The sequence below is a fragment of the Nelumbo lutea genome, chromosome 4, assembly GCF_056320005.1.
Source record: "Nelumbo lutea isolate HS-2025 chromosome 4, American lotus-T2T, whole genome shotgun sequence".
Taxonomy (NCBI): domain Eukaryota; kingdom Viridiplantae; phylum Streptophyta; class Magnoliopsida; order Proteales; family Nelumbonaceae; genus Nelumbo; species Nelumbo lutea.
Window position 1 is genome coordinate 15919566 of NC_142687.1, and position 14599 is coordinate 15934164.

Genomic DNA, 14599 nt, shown 5'->3' on the forward strand with positions numbered 1-14599 from the left:
AAGCATAGTAAGTGAAAAAAAAATGCTTTGTGAAGTTGAAAATGAGCACATACAAGGAAATTGTAATTGAGTTGTATTTTCAAAGGAACTGAATGCTAACAAAGAAGCCGAAACACTTTATTAGTCGGTAAAAGATAATTGAGTTGGACATATTTCTGAATTTGTTACCAGTTAGAGAGATTTTGATATTTTGTTTTGTTACGATTTGTTATGTCGGAGTCAGCGCTCTACCAAGAAAGACCATTATTACCAATGCGATGTTGTATTATATGAATTAGCAATTATAGTAATGTGAACAGAAATTGATCTTACCCTCATGAACTCACTCCCCCCCCCCCCAAAAATATATATATATATATATAGATTAATGAATCAAAAGCTAACTCAATATCTCTAGTGCTACAATTCAGTTACTTCACCACCTCGGCAGTTGCCTACGGATATGTGCATTGTGGAACTCTTCTTCGATGGCAGAACCCTACAACAATCCCTCGGTGACTACACAGGAAAAAAGAAATCTGGTTAACGTCTTTCTTATATTGAAATGCTTTTTTTGTTTTGAAATGTGATTTAAATAGTTCTTTTTGAAACTAGTTACTTGGGATAATCCATATTCACCGAAACAAAAAGTCAAATGTTGATTGGTCCATCTCATCCGATATGATATGGAAAAGATACTTTTTTTCCATATCATAGATTTTCCCTAAGGCTCCGTTTGGTTTGTGGGATGGGGATGAGAAAAAGAGAATATTCTGATCCCAAAATCATGGATTTGGGGTCACACCAAAACCGTGCGACCCTGGTGGAAAATTTTGGGAAAGAACTATTACTACTGAAAGAACCACCATTACTAGCCTTCTTCTTCACCTGGCAAGGAACCAGTGCGAGGGGCAGCGGCGATCTCCCTCCATCTTCCTCTTCTCTCTTCTCCCTCACCTTCTTCCAATCTTCACCAGATCTGTGGCGGCAGCGGTGACTTACAAGCGAAGCAAACCAGAGTAGTGGAGACGAAAAACGAAGAAGAAAAATAAGCAAAAGAAGAAGAAGAAGAAGAAGAAGAGAGAGAGAGAGAGAGAGATTAGAGAGGGGGCGTGCAGATCTACCACCATTGCAACTTGCAGCAGCGGTGACGAAACGGAGTGAGAGAGAAAATTGGGGAAGAAGAAGGAGAAGAGAGAAGAAGATCGGGGAGAGAGAGTGGGAGAGGGAAGTCGGAGATGGGTTCAGATCCGCCGCTTCTCTTCCTAGTCGTCGCTCTGTTCGGTCGAGAGGAGGACGAAGGTGAATACTGGATTCCTTCATAAACTTCTCCCCTTTTTACATTTTCCCATCCCATCCCATCCCATCCCATTCCAATAAAACCAAACAATGGAAACTTAATTTTTTACACTTTCTCATCCCACCCAAATTTTCCCACAAACCAAATGGAGCCTAAAGGAAAAGGTAGGGAAAGGAAGGGAAAGGTAGAGAAACCAATACAAGGTTTGTAAAGGTCTCCCTACCTTTCCCTTCCTTTCCCTACATTTTCCTTCAAACCAAACATAGGCTAAATTCTTCATTTGTTGAATGAGGAAAAGAAATGATTTGTTTTATAGGCTCAATTTGGAAGGAGTACAAATACAAATATGTACAGTGCAAATGCATACAAAATAATACAAAATACAAAGTTTTGTACTCTACATATTTGTATTTGTACTCCTTCCAAACTGAATCATAGGCTTAGTCTGGAAAGAGTACAAATACAAATATGTATAGTGTAAATGCATACAAAATAATACAAAATACAAAGTTTTGTACTCTATATATTTGTATTTGTACTCCTTCAAAATTGAGTCATAGGCTTAGTCTAGAAAGAGTACAAATGCAAATATGTACAGCGTAAATGCATACAAAATAATACAAAATATAAGGTTTTGCACTCTATGTATTTGCATTTGTACTCCTTTCAAACTCAGCCATAGTGTTTTTTTAAGTACAAACACATAAAATTTCATTCACTGCGATCTCGATTGAAAAACATCTTTTGAAATTGGAAATTTTGAATAAAAAGAATGTTACGCATTGAGGGAAATCATTCATGGGGGAAGTCATACATGTGCTTAAGATTTACACACGAGTTGATCAATGTGGGGTTCTCCCTCACATGTGAGCTTCTTTATTTCTTTATTTATTTAAGGGGAAGTCACTAAAACCATGAGAGTCACCATGTGCATCTATCAATACTTGTGTCCAACTAAATTTCCAACCTTTGTACTAGGTGTTGTACATTGAGTTTCTTTATTTCTTTATTTGTCCAAGGGGAAGTCACTAAAACCATGAGAGTCACCATGTGCATCTATCAATACTTGTGTCCAACTAAATTTCCAGCCTTGGTACTAGGTGTTGTACATTGAGGGGTGTAATCACTGTAGTTAATGCAATCGGTATGGACCCCAAACAGTTGGCCTAGTCTCTAAAGATCCATGAGAATGGCGCTAAAGAGAGAAGATGGAGAAGAATTATTGCATAGAATGGTGGAGAGGAGGGAGAGAGATGCTCCAAGGAACCCTATGATTAGGGTTATACGGCCATCTGGCATGGGGGAGGGTTGCTCCCCTTTTATAAACAAGATCTTGAGGCTATTAAGAGAATATCCCAAAAGAGGCTTTTCCCTATTAGGAAAGGGAAACTTATCCTCATGTTAGCTATTAGGCGAACTTCATTAAGGTTTCGCCATGTGTCTAATAAGACTTTCTAGAAAAATGGTTTCATTTCCCTAAGGATTCTCACATAGAACATATTGGCTACACCCCTCCATGGCTTCTCTCACAGTCACGTGTCAGGACTTTCGATCGGATAATGTGTTCGAATGTCTCTATAAGAGATCTTCGGAGCATTTCATCATGGCTTATTGCAATTGTGCAGAGTGCGAATTGCCTATGAACATATATTGTTGGCTTTGGCTTTGTTTATCATTCATCATGGTGTGAGCTGTCATTCTATGCTCATCGCATGATATTGGTAGTGTATTGAGTTCATCATAGTGTTGCGATATCCTTCGCTGGTCTTGGATAGCACACTATGCTCATCGAAGTCCTAGAAGGCATTTCATGCTCATCGCAAGTGTAGGATGTCCTTTTGAGCTCATCACAAGTGCATGAGCCTTATATCACTTTGATAAAGTATTGTTGTGCCATTATAGAGGTGTCCTGGTTGGGATATCTCCACATCTTCGTTGTAGTCCCGGTGATGGTAAACTACATGTACTTATAAGGGGAGTCGCCAAAAACTGGAGAATTTTTATATGCATAAGGACATATAAAAAAGAGGTGGAAACGACCTTTAACCCAAAAGGTTAAGTCATTAAATTATAAACCAATCTTTATACATAAGTCCCTTACATTTTTCATTTCTTTCCAATGTGAAAAAGTACATTCTATACACTCATACGTGCAACCTAAGACCATATAAAAGTTCTAATATAAACAACACAACATACGATATGGTGAGCTGCACTATTTGCCACCTAGATGAATGGAAGGTTTGAAATGAAGCCCCTACAATCAATCATAATTGTGTTGATTTGTGATATTTGATGCATCACCTTCAATAACAATATCTTGCAAAGATATAGATCCAATGCAATCTTCAGCCCCCTTAGTGAGATAACATATCGACACAGTGATCCCACTAAAGGGGCTTTGTTCAAATGACTGAAGCACTCATGGGTATCTTGTTGCGAAGGACTTTGATCAATTGTCATGTTGAAGAAAAGTGAGAACATATACCTGAGCTCTATGAATCATTGTACTAGGACCATTAAAGTCTTTCTACTCCAAGATTTTCTTATTCCGATGCGACCAAATAAACCACAAGATCATAGACTCATAAAAGAGAACGTGATTATTGCTGTAATCGTGGGAGTCAACCACTCACCTACATTTCTATGTGTGGTTGCACACAAAGTGACTAAAAATCGACTTCAAATCTCCTGCCCACATCTACCCACAACACATTACTTTTGTGCATTGGGAACAACTCTCATGCATAACACTATGTAAGAACTCTTATTGCCCCATGTTTAGTTGCTGAGAAAAAGGTTTCAATGGTCAGACATCGAACCTTCGCCAAAGGACAAGGTTTCAATGGTAGGACTTCGAACTTTCATCGGAGAACAAGGTTTCAATGGTTGGACTTCAAACCTTTGCCGGAGAACAAGATTTCAATAGTTAGACTTCGAACCTTCGCCAAAGAACAAGAAAATGATAATCATGTCTCCTTGCTATTTGAGGATTTGAACTTGACTTGAGGGAAGAAGGGAATTAGATTTTCCATCGAATAAAATATCAAAGAACATTTAAATGGTGTGAAACGGGATGAAAGTGCTTACCGGAGGTCGTAAACTATATTGGAAATGAAGGTTTCAGGCGGTCGAAGTTTGGACCATTACAAGGGTGGGAGATGAGAACAGTGTGCCCTCAATAACATTTTGTCACTATCGTTGCACCTCTTTCGTTTCTCAATGGGGTTTCACCAAATAGGTGAGACCCCACGTCCCATATTTTGAGAAGAGAATTCTTGTGGCATCCCATTATATCGCCCAAAACAAATTGAATATTCCTATTTTTTCATCTCTGTCACATGAACCAAATAGACCATAATTGTTGGAGAATGTCATTCTTTTTAATAGGGTCTTCTTTGATTGATATTTTGAAACACTAAAATATTCTTTAACTATTCTAAAGTATGATTTCCAACATTTTCCACGAAGGATTTAACCACTTGTTATATAAAAGATGGAATCACTACAAGAAAAATGAATTATCGGCTTAACCTTCTAAATCACCATCTTAGACCCAAGCTTTAGGCCGTGCCAGTTCAGTTCATTGCCACTAGCCTATAAAGACAAAACCGTTGTCTTAGGGTACTGGTCCAACCATTTGCATGCTAGCAGTTCTGATATGATAGAAATGCCAACTTACATATTCAAACTGCTGCCTCAATCCAACTATCTACATGCCGGTGAGTCCCATTCTTTATTACTTTGAATGAAGTTATATTGTTTCAACAAAATAGTTACTCAACAAAAATGCCACCTATATTTTATTGCTCATATGTTACTTTATTAGTCGATGGTTAAGTAAAGGCCATCACTTTACATACCTCAATCCAATGGCCATAATCAACTATCAGCAAAAAAAAAATGACTTTTACCTTTTTTTAAGGGGTTTTTATAGATTCCTTTACCTCATAAATTTTTGTAGGTTTATACACTTAGGAATAGTGACAAGTGGATGGATCCATTACAATAATACATTCAGAAAATTAATAAAAATTCCTGAAGGGGAAGAAACCATAAATTTTCTTTTTAAACTAATGTGCCTAAAATAAGAAATGTTTATATATTCCATCCATTATAAAGAAAATTTAATCCATTTATTCTCTCTCTCTCCCTCTCTCTCTCTCTCTCTCTCTCTATATATATATATATATATATATATATATATATATATTTACTTCTCTCAACTCTATTCGTGAAAGAAAACTTTGGCTACACATAGTCGACAACCTAGGCTGTCAATATTGAATATTACTCCCTTGTATCACATGTTAGCTCGTTCAACAATGCATGCATCACACACTTATACAGTTACCACCAAAATGGAACCAAGTATATTGGTGGGAGGTCCTTGGATCCTCAAACATTTTGTTATAACCATTATTTATATGGTTACTAAGTGGAGGTTGGGTCAAAAACATAATAAAGTGGGTCCCCCCCCCCCCTCCCCCAAAACTTGAACTAAAATATAAAGGATCACTTTCTAATTCTCATCCAAAAAGAACATTTATTTTTTTATTTAAAAAAAACTATAATAAACCCAAACATTCTCAGGTCATTTTCCCTAAACCCTACTTTTTCTACTCCCTAAAGAAAATTCCTGATTTTTCCACTCATTATTACACCAAGTATGTGTGACTAATGTATCAATTGGATACTCTCTCTTCTAGGATATGGAGAGAGTCTTGTGGACTTTGACAGTCAATTTCTTTCTTGGATACTCTCCCTTCTCATGCACATGCATTTGCACATCTCACTAAACTAAGTTATATCACTTAATCTAGGATATGGAGGAGTCTTGTGGACTTCAACAGTCAATTTCTTTCTTGGATACTCTCTCTTCTCCTGCACATGCATTTGCACATCTCACTAAACTAAGTTGTATCACTTATAAGTGCATCATGTACCACATATGTGTTAAGATGCATCTGTAAACCATTGAAGAAAGGAAAAAGTGGGAGCTATAATATAATTCTTATATTGAAGGTTAATAAGTGGATATATAAGAAATGAGTGTTTAGTAAATATTTTTCCTAAATCTCATTACTTTTGAGAGATTTAGAGAAACAAACACCCAATTGATCCAACAATCACATTTTATTAGAAATAAGTCAATAACGCTGGCATGGAATTTTTGTGTTTCTTTTGAGGTGTTTGCATATTATTGTTATAGGCACTATGAACATGAACACATCATTTAATTTCCATGTTAAAAATCACTCAGGTACCGTCTGATAATAAATGAAATGGTTGAATTGAAAGGCTTATTATTGCTTTATAGTGAATGGGTTTTTAAAGAGATTGAGAGCTTCTTCATTGCTGAAGCTAAAGTTGGATATATAATTATATCCTTGAATATTTTAAAATTGTTTTATCCACTAAAAAAATAAAATAATAAGTCTCTCATTTCAGCAACTTCATCTATTATCAAATGGCTAAATTCACATATGTACCCCACAGGCACCCTACTTCTAACCATGCATTGGAAACATCTCCTCTATATGCCAATGTATCCAAAAGTACCCTATGGAGAGTTGTCTAAAGAATCTCTTGTGATCTGAAGAATTTATTGGTGTGACAAAATGAGAAAGCAAATTTATCAAATCCATAATTCTATCAAATCACCTCCAAAGTTAGATTATATGTGAATTTGGATTAGCTGAACATAATGGTTGTTTCATTACCAAGGATTAAAATATCGATACGATGCCCGATACGGGTATCGTATCAGTATTGGACCTGACCGACACAGGATATGTCACGACTGAATACTTATCTTGCTAGTCATGCGTATCGGTCCAATGCGCTAGTGTGTTGATGCGTATTGTATAGTATCGAGTGATACAATCTGATACGCACCGATACGACAACGTATCACGCGTTCGTGTCCATGCCTTCGTCTGGCTAGTATAAACCACATCTCACTTAAAAAAATTGAGACCAACATGATTCAACCACAATACCAGAGCTACACAATGACCAAGAGCATATGTCTCTTCAACGACAAAGCCACTTACCACTTTTTGATAATAAAAGAAAAACATTAACCTTTATTACAATAAAGTCTAGTAGTCTACATACAACCCAAATAAATAATGTATATTAATATTCAACAAGTCCAACTATAAATTAAAAAGAATAATTTTTAAAATTAGAATTTTATGAACAATAGAATAAATAATTTATCAAATCTACATATATACCAAAAATTGTTTTTTTTAATTCCAAGAAATTTATATAAATAAAATTATTATTGATAGAATAATTATTTTAATAATTAAATTTTATAAATTTGCACATTATATGCATATTCAAATTTTTATAAATTATTAATTAATATTTTAATTTGAATTAAATAATAATGTCTTTACTATTTGAGAATATAACATAAATTTAATTGGTCAATTCCGCTAATCTACATTTATATAAAAATAAAATAATTTTGCATTTTAGAAATTTTATAAAATAAAATATTAATAATGGAATAATTATTTTAGTAATTAAAATTTATGAATTTTCGTATGATATATATCTTTAAAATTTTAATAGATTTGATATATTTTAAGTTAAGATTATATATTTTTATAAATTATTAATTAATACTTTACATTTTATAATAATATATTTATTTAAAAAAATGAAATTAACATATTTATTTTTTATAATAACAAATTTATTTGAGAATTGATTTTTTTTTGTTGATTCTTTTGTTAATGTTAAAAAATAAAAATAGTAAAATAAAAATATTGATATAGCAATTCAAATAGAATAGTTGCACATGTTTTGTGCATTGGACTTTAATAGAAAATAAAATAATAATGGCTTTATGCATGTATTAATTTCTAAGAATCTATATAATATGTCTTAGAATATTGATTGATGCACTATAAATAAAATTGAATAATATCTTTGCATCTTGTTATATTAGTTGTAATATATTTCTTTATATATACCATTAAAATATAAAGCTCTTATGTATTTATATATTATTTATAAAATAAAAGATTAATAAGAATCTATATAATGTCTTAGAATCTCTATTTTTTGTCCGTATACATGTGTTTCCTAAGTGTATCCATATCCGTATTTGTATCCAAGTTGTTCGATATGGTAACCGATACCGATACTTTGATCATTGATCATTACTCTCTCAAGTTTAATTAGGTAAGGATATATGCTCATTAGGAAAAGTTACCTCCAATATAATGCATGGGGAGTGTGTCAACGGGAACATTTTTGGTTGTTTAGGAAAAACACCTAGTCTGGTCAGTTTAGCTAAGAATTTCCTTCACATGACATGTTATCCATTCAATTCCTTGCTTATATATTTATACTTAAAAGAATATTAGGATGTATTTGGTTGCAATGCAAATTTATTTGCACTAGTATAAATGCATAGGAGTGCAAATATAAAAAATGCAAATTCTTGTTTAATTTTGTTTTGAATTTTATTTTATTCTACTTCATGTCTTAATTTACTTCATTTGTACTGCAATCAAACAAAATAAGCTAAAATTTGAAATAAAAAATAGGTCAAAATTTACACTCAAATCATTTGCACTACCATGGTTTTGCATCAGTGCAAATTTCTTTGCATTGCAACCAAACACAACCTTAATTGTAAATATTCTTTTATCCTTCATCCATGTTAATGTGTCATAAGTAAAAAGCTTCAAAGCAACACAAACTATTTTATCTAAATAGCCAAAGTTTTTCCACTTATTAACGGGTAGATCTATAGAGGGTGATGAGAATGACATAGATGAGTGAGGCCTAAGCTTATACTCTTTGGTTGTGTTTGGTTTAAAAGGAAAGTAATGAGGGGTAATTTGGTCTTCTAATGATATCATGACATGTGACATTGCAGAACACGAGACTGACATCTTGGCACCACATAAGCAGACCCCAAGAGTACTTTGGACACTTCGTAACCGCCTTGACGACCTTGACACCACTCTTGTAGGCCAAATTGTGAACAGCCAAGCAAGACCTCAAGTTAGCGTAAGAGGCAACCTGATTTGACTTCGATTAGTGACCTACCTAACATACTGACAACCTCCCCCTTAAGCGGGCTATCGCCTCCAACTTTCCCACTTACGGGGAGTCCATCTCCAGGCATGAAACCACCTCCGAACCAGACAAGCCGGAGATCACAGACACGCTTCGTGAGGCTCACGGCAGCTCACCTATATAAAGGCTCACCTTCATCCTCACAAGGTATGTGCAATTTAGCTCTCATAACATTCTAGCTCTTGCTTTCTTGCAATCAAACACCCAGTTCGCTAACTTAAGCATTGGAGTGCCCACCCTGGGTAAAGCAACCCAGACACTCTGATCATTACTTCCTTGCAACTCGACTAAGCGACCTACTCAGTTCAGCGTTCAAGTTATCCAATGGCAAGGAACACCAGATCGCACATCATTAGAAAGGTAGGGAAAGGTAGGAAAACCTTAACAAACCTTGTATATGTTTCCTTACCTTTTCCTTCAAACCAAATACAGGTTTTGCCCAAATAGACTAAGGACATGTTTGGGTGTGCTTAAGTTAAAAATAAGTGCTTAAAAACAAGTGCTTATTTGAATAAGCATTTATTTCATTTGGCACCCAACTTTTTCAAGTGCATATTTTGTTTTTAAATAAACACTTATTTTATATTGGGCATTTGGTAGTCTTTTTCTCTAATAAGCATTTGTGACTATTTTGCCCTTCATTTTCTTTTAAATTTTCAATATATACCCTTTGAAAGCACTTTTATTAAATTGCTTTTATAAAAACACTTTTATGAAAGTAATTTTATGAAAGCACTTTATAAAAGCACTTTTATGTAAAAGTGATTTTATTAATGGTACTTTATAAAAGTACTTTTATAAAAGTGCTTTCATAAAAGTACTTTCCTTTTATAAAATTGCTTTTAAGAAAGTACTTTTGTAAAAGTGCTTTCGTAAAAGTAATTTCACAAAAATGCTTTTATAAAAGTATTTTCTTAAAAGTGCTTTCATAAAGGTACTTTTATAAGTGTTTTTGTAAAAGTGTTTTCATAAAAGTGCTTTCATAAAAGTGTTTTTACAAAAGTGATTTCATAAAAGCACTTTTATAAAAACACTTTATAAAAGTACTTTTACAAAATTCATCTAGGATAATTTTATAAGTGGTATTTTAAAATTCAACTAGGGATAATTTTGAAAGAAAAAAAAAAGAATAAGTGCTTATTGTATAAGCACTGAAAAAAAGCTGGAAATTTGGGCTTAAAAAATATGTTCTTATTTTGAAAATAAATACTTATTTTGAACTTATTTCCTAAATACCAATAAGTGTTTAATAACCCAAATAAGCACTTATTTTGAATAAAGACTCCCAATCATAGCGTAACACCTTTGACAACAGGTTTATCAAGAAAGTCAAACCCATTTTCCCAGCCTGGCCCGTTAATTATATTACCAATGAACACAACACAATACGTGGCCTAGAATTGGTCTAGCCCTCGTCCAGGAAACCCAAAGGACTACTGCAGTTAAACGCATTTATCCATAAACGAGTCTCCCTTCATAATTTCATGAGATACAAGTAGAAGTAGGAAACGATGAGGTTGAGAGCTGAAACTAAAACAATCTCATCATATGATAGCTAGCTAAATACAGTGAATTATATATCCGAACTAACTCTGGACTAAGCCCTCAATAATTCTTCTGTTTTGATGAGTTGTTATCAAAATGCATATGGATAACTCACACTAACAGTTTCTATGTAATAAATGCTGTTGACAGTGTAAAGTAAAGGGTTTTATTTAGTTAGCACAATCCATGCAGTATATTCGTTAGATCTCTATTATTTGAGGCCATCTCTCTCCCATTATAAGTTTTACATTTATTATCCCAAAATAAAAATAAAAGTTATTTCAGCATGAAAGCTCTGCTGAGAAGAAATTGACTATCTTTTCTTTTCTGGGTAAACGACCTCTTTTTTTATTTGTTTTAGTTAAGCAAAAGTCATTAATCAGAAGAAGAATTGACTTATCCAGGGCTTAAACATTCTGATGGATGCCTATTCCTGTATCTATCGATCGGTTGCCTTCTAATGCAAGATCAATTCCATTGACTTTTTAGCTAATTCTTAAATAATGACTTTTGTAAATCTTTGCGCAATTAGCTAATCAAGCTTGACCCGATTAATCCGGTCTGGTGATGAAATCTATATTTTTTGGACCAGGTTCATTGTTAATTCTGGGATAAGATTGAGACCAGTCATACAGTAGTTATCTGTGTGTGTGTGGTCGGTCCTGTTGGATTTCCTTTAGTTAATTGTGTGGCTTCTCATAAGATAAGGTAGAGAAACCACTTATTATGTCATACCATGCTGAGACGGTTGCATATATAGATTAGGGTCTATTATAAGTGTTCAAGATATGGACTTCACCCAATGTCAGTATGATGGCAAGCCCTTTTTGAAGTAGATTTAACCATTACGTCCTGTTTAGTTTATAGGAATAGGGGTCTGGAATCAGAATCAGAATGGGGCTATTTCCCATTCTTGCCAATTCCAATTCCTATTTTTATCTGAACCAACAACTCTGATTCTTATTCTGGCTGCAACTTAATTATTTGTATATTTTTAATTTAGATAAACCTCTAGGTTTACTTCTCCACCTAAACTTTTAAAGTTTTGAGTCCAGAAATAGTCCAAACTGATTTAGCATCTCATTTACTATTTAATTAAATCCATTAGTAAACACCATTACAACTAAACATAAGTATGAGTATACATATCTCTCTCCCTCTCTCTTTATACTAAGCAGATGTAGTATTCGAATATTGGAATTAGCTAGAACTGTATTTGACCTCCATGATGATGGATAATGGCATTAGCTTGTTTTGAATTTTAAGTCTAGATGAGATTTATTGCCAGTGGAAATATAAAAGACTAAATTGGTAATATGTTATACAACTAATGTAAGCCATGACTATTCTATCACATAGGCTAGTAGCAGATTACTAGTTTTCAAGTAACATGCCGAAGTCAATTTCAATTAGGAAAGCTCAATCTTTTATTCCCATTAAAATAAAACTAACAAATCTTACTTGAAGTGGTTTATAATGCATGAGGATGACTGACACCCACATCTCTATTTTAAACAGTAAATCCAATGCTTGATCAAAAGCATTGACCTCACTCAATAGAATATGTACAACTTGGACTAATTTAACAAAAGTCTCAATCGAATATTAAATTCAATGCTTGATCTGTATTTTTAACAACTTATATATATTTTTATTAACATCATTGTGAAGGTTTATCACTCAAGTTCCCAATGGTGCGATGCGATTCTCTGCAAGTAAAAACTATGTTTATATATAGGAGATTTAACATATATGTATAAGAGATATTCTTAATATACGGTAAAATATTATGTAGGGTTCGACTATGATATAGAAAAGATATAATATCGGAAAAACAACTGACCAATAAATTAGAATCATAAATGTGATAACGGATCAAATATCGTTTATCAAAATTCATGAATAGGCTTTGATTAGTCAAAACTCTTTTCATATCATATCTTTTTGGTATCATAAATTTTCCCTATTATATATTTACAGAGTTTTTGTTTACAGGAGATTTAGGTTCCTCAATCGTAGCCTATTGAGATGAAAAGAATATTTTCTTGAATACCTAAATAATGGATTAGAATCTTAACTTACTTAGAATACTCTATAAATGCTTATAGAGTAAAACAAGTTAGAACAAAGTACAGATTATTGACCAATTGTTGCTAAAAACCAAGATCAAGGTGTTAACATGCCTTTAATAAATAGAAACTCTTTCTGCTTATATATTTTAGTTATGTGCGCATGTGAGATCAAATTCAACTTTGTAAAGAAAATGTACCCACGATTAATTAATAACTCTCATACAAATTGCACTGAGGATGATGCATGCTCCCTTCCATCCATCCATCCATCTAGAGTATTCAATAATCAGTGGATTGCCTTATGCATAAGATGTTTACTTGTGAATGGATCCTACACTTATTTTGACTATTTATCTATTTTTTTTTTCATCGGTGAAATACCACTGTACACTGCTATATGTCGACAGTATTATCTAGGTGCGTATCTATTAGAATAATGTCAATTATATACCATATATCTTGTATGCATGCGTAGATGTAGATTTCTCATATGTATAAGAATATATATATTAACATGCATACATATGCACATGTATGTCTGGTTTTACATGAATCAACTACCTAATTAATTTCCCTTCAGCAGAAAAGGCTCTCTTTGTGTTTGAAAAAGTGGCACAGAGACCTTACATCTCTGCTGCATGCTGCATGGCCAACCGTGGTAGGCCACACCCAACTATTTGGAGGAAGGAACCTCCTCCGAAAGAGAACGCGGAAAAGGGTTGTTCGAACTATTATTATTTCGTCCAAGGCCCCATCCGAGGACGGTCTCCCTGGCTAGAACTGGTCCGATTTGTTCAGAAAAAGCTGTTTCATGTCTTTGCACGCGCTGCCCTTGGAACATGGAACTACTGAATTGAACACATGGAAGGATTAGGTCAAAAGTCAGCATTAAATTTCTCTCCACACACCAAACCAAGTGGATCCATATTGTTGAAATCAAGCTCGAATAGACTTTCACATGAACATTTTATCTTTTGGTGATTAATAATTAGTCATAAACTAGAGGTATGCGAAGACCATCTGACCCTTTCATCCATCTGTTTGTCATTGCGTCATCGTCCCATTTTGTCATCTTAGTAAGGCTTCTTATGACTCGTCTCTTATTAACAAATCCCCATTATTGACTATTCATTTCCACACTAAGGCCAAACAGGCATCTCGTCACCTCCTTCTCAACTAATTCGTTATGATCGACATCATAGACCTTAACGAGATAACTAAAAAAAAAAATACACCAAATTCTTATTAAAATTTGGTTGGTTTGGTGGCATCCACCGGTTTCCTTTGAAAATGCTCACAGATTAAGTCATCTTTTCTTGCATTTCGTTTAATTTTTAATTTCTTTGGCTTTCTACAGTTGCGTAGTAAAATGCATTTTGTCCCTGCAAATCTCGTTCAAGGGAAGACAATGCTTTGGGCCTTTTCAAGGGAAGACCAAACTTTTCATCAGGAGCAAGGAAGATATACAGCTTATAGCGATGTAATGGGTCAATTTTGGCCTGCTAGATTCAGCCATGATTAACGTTATACGGGTAGGAATGACAACGGGGCAGTTCGGGACAGGCAATGTAATCTTCATCCTTGACCTCAACCC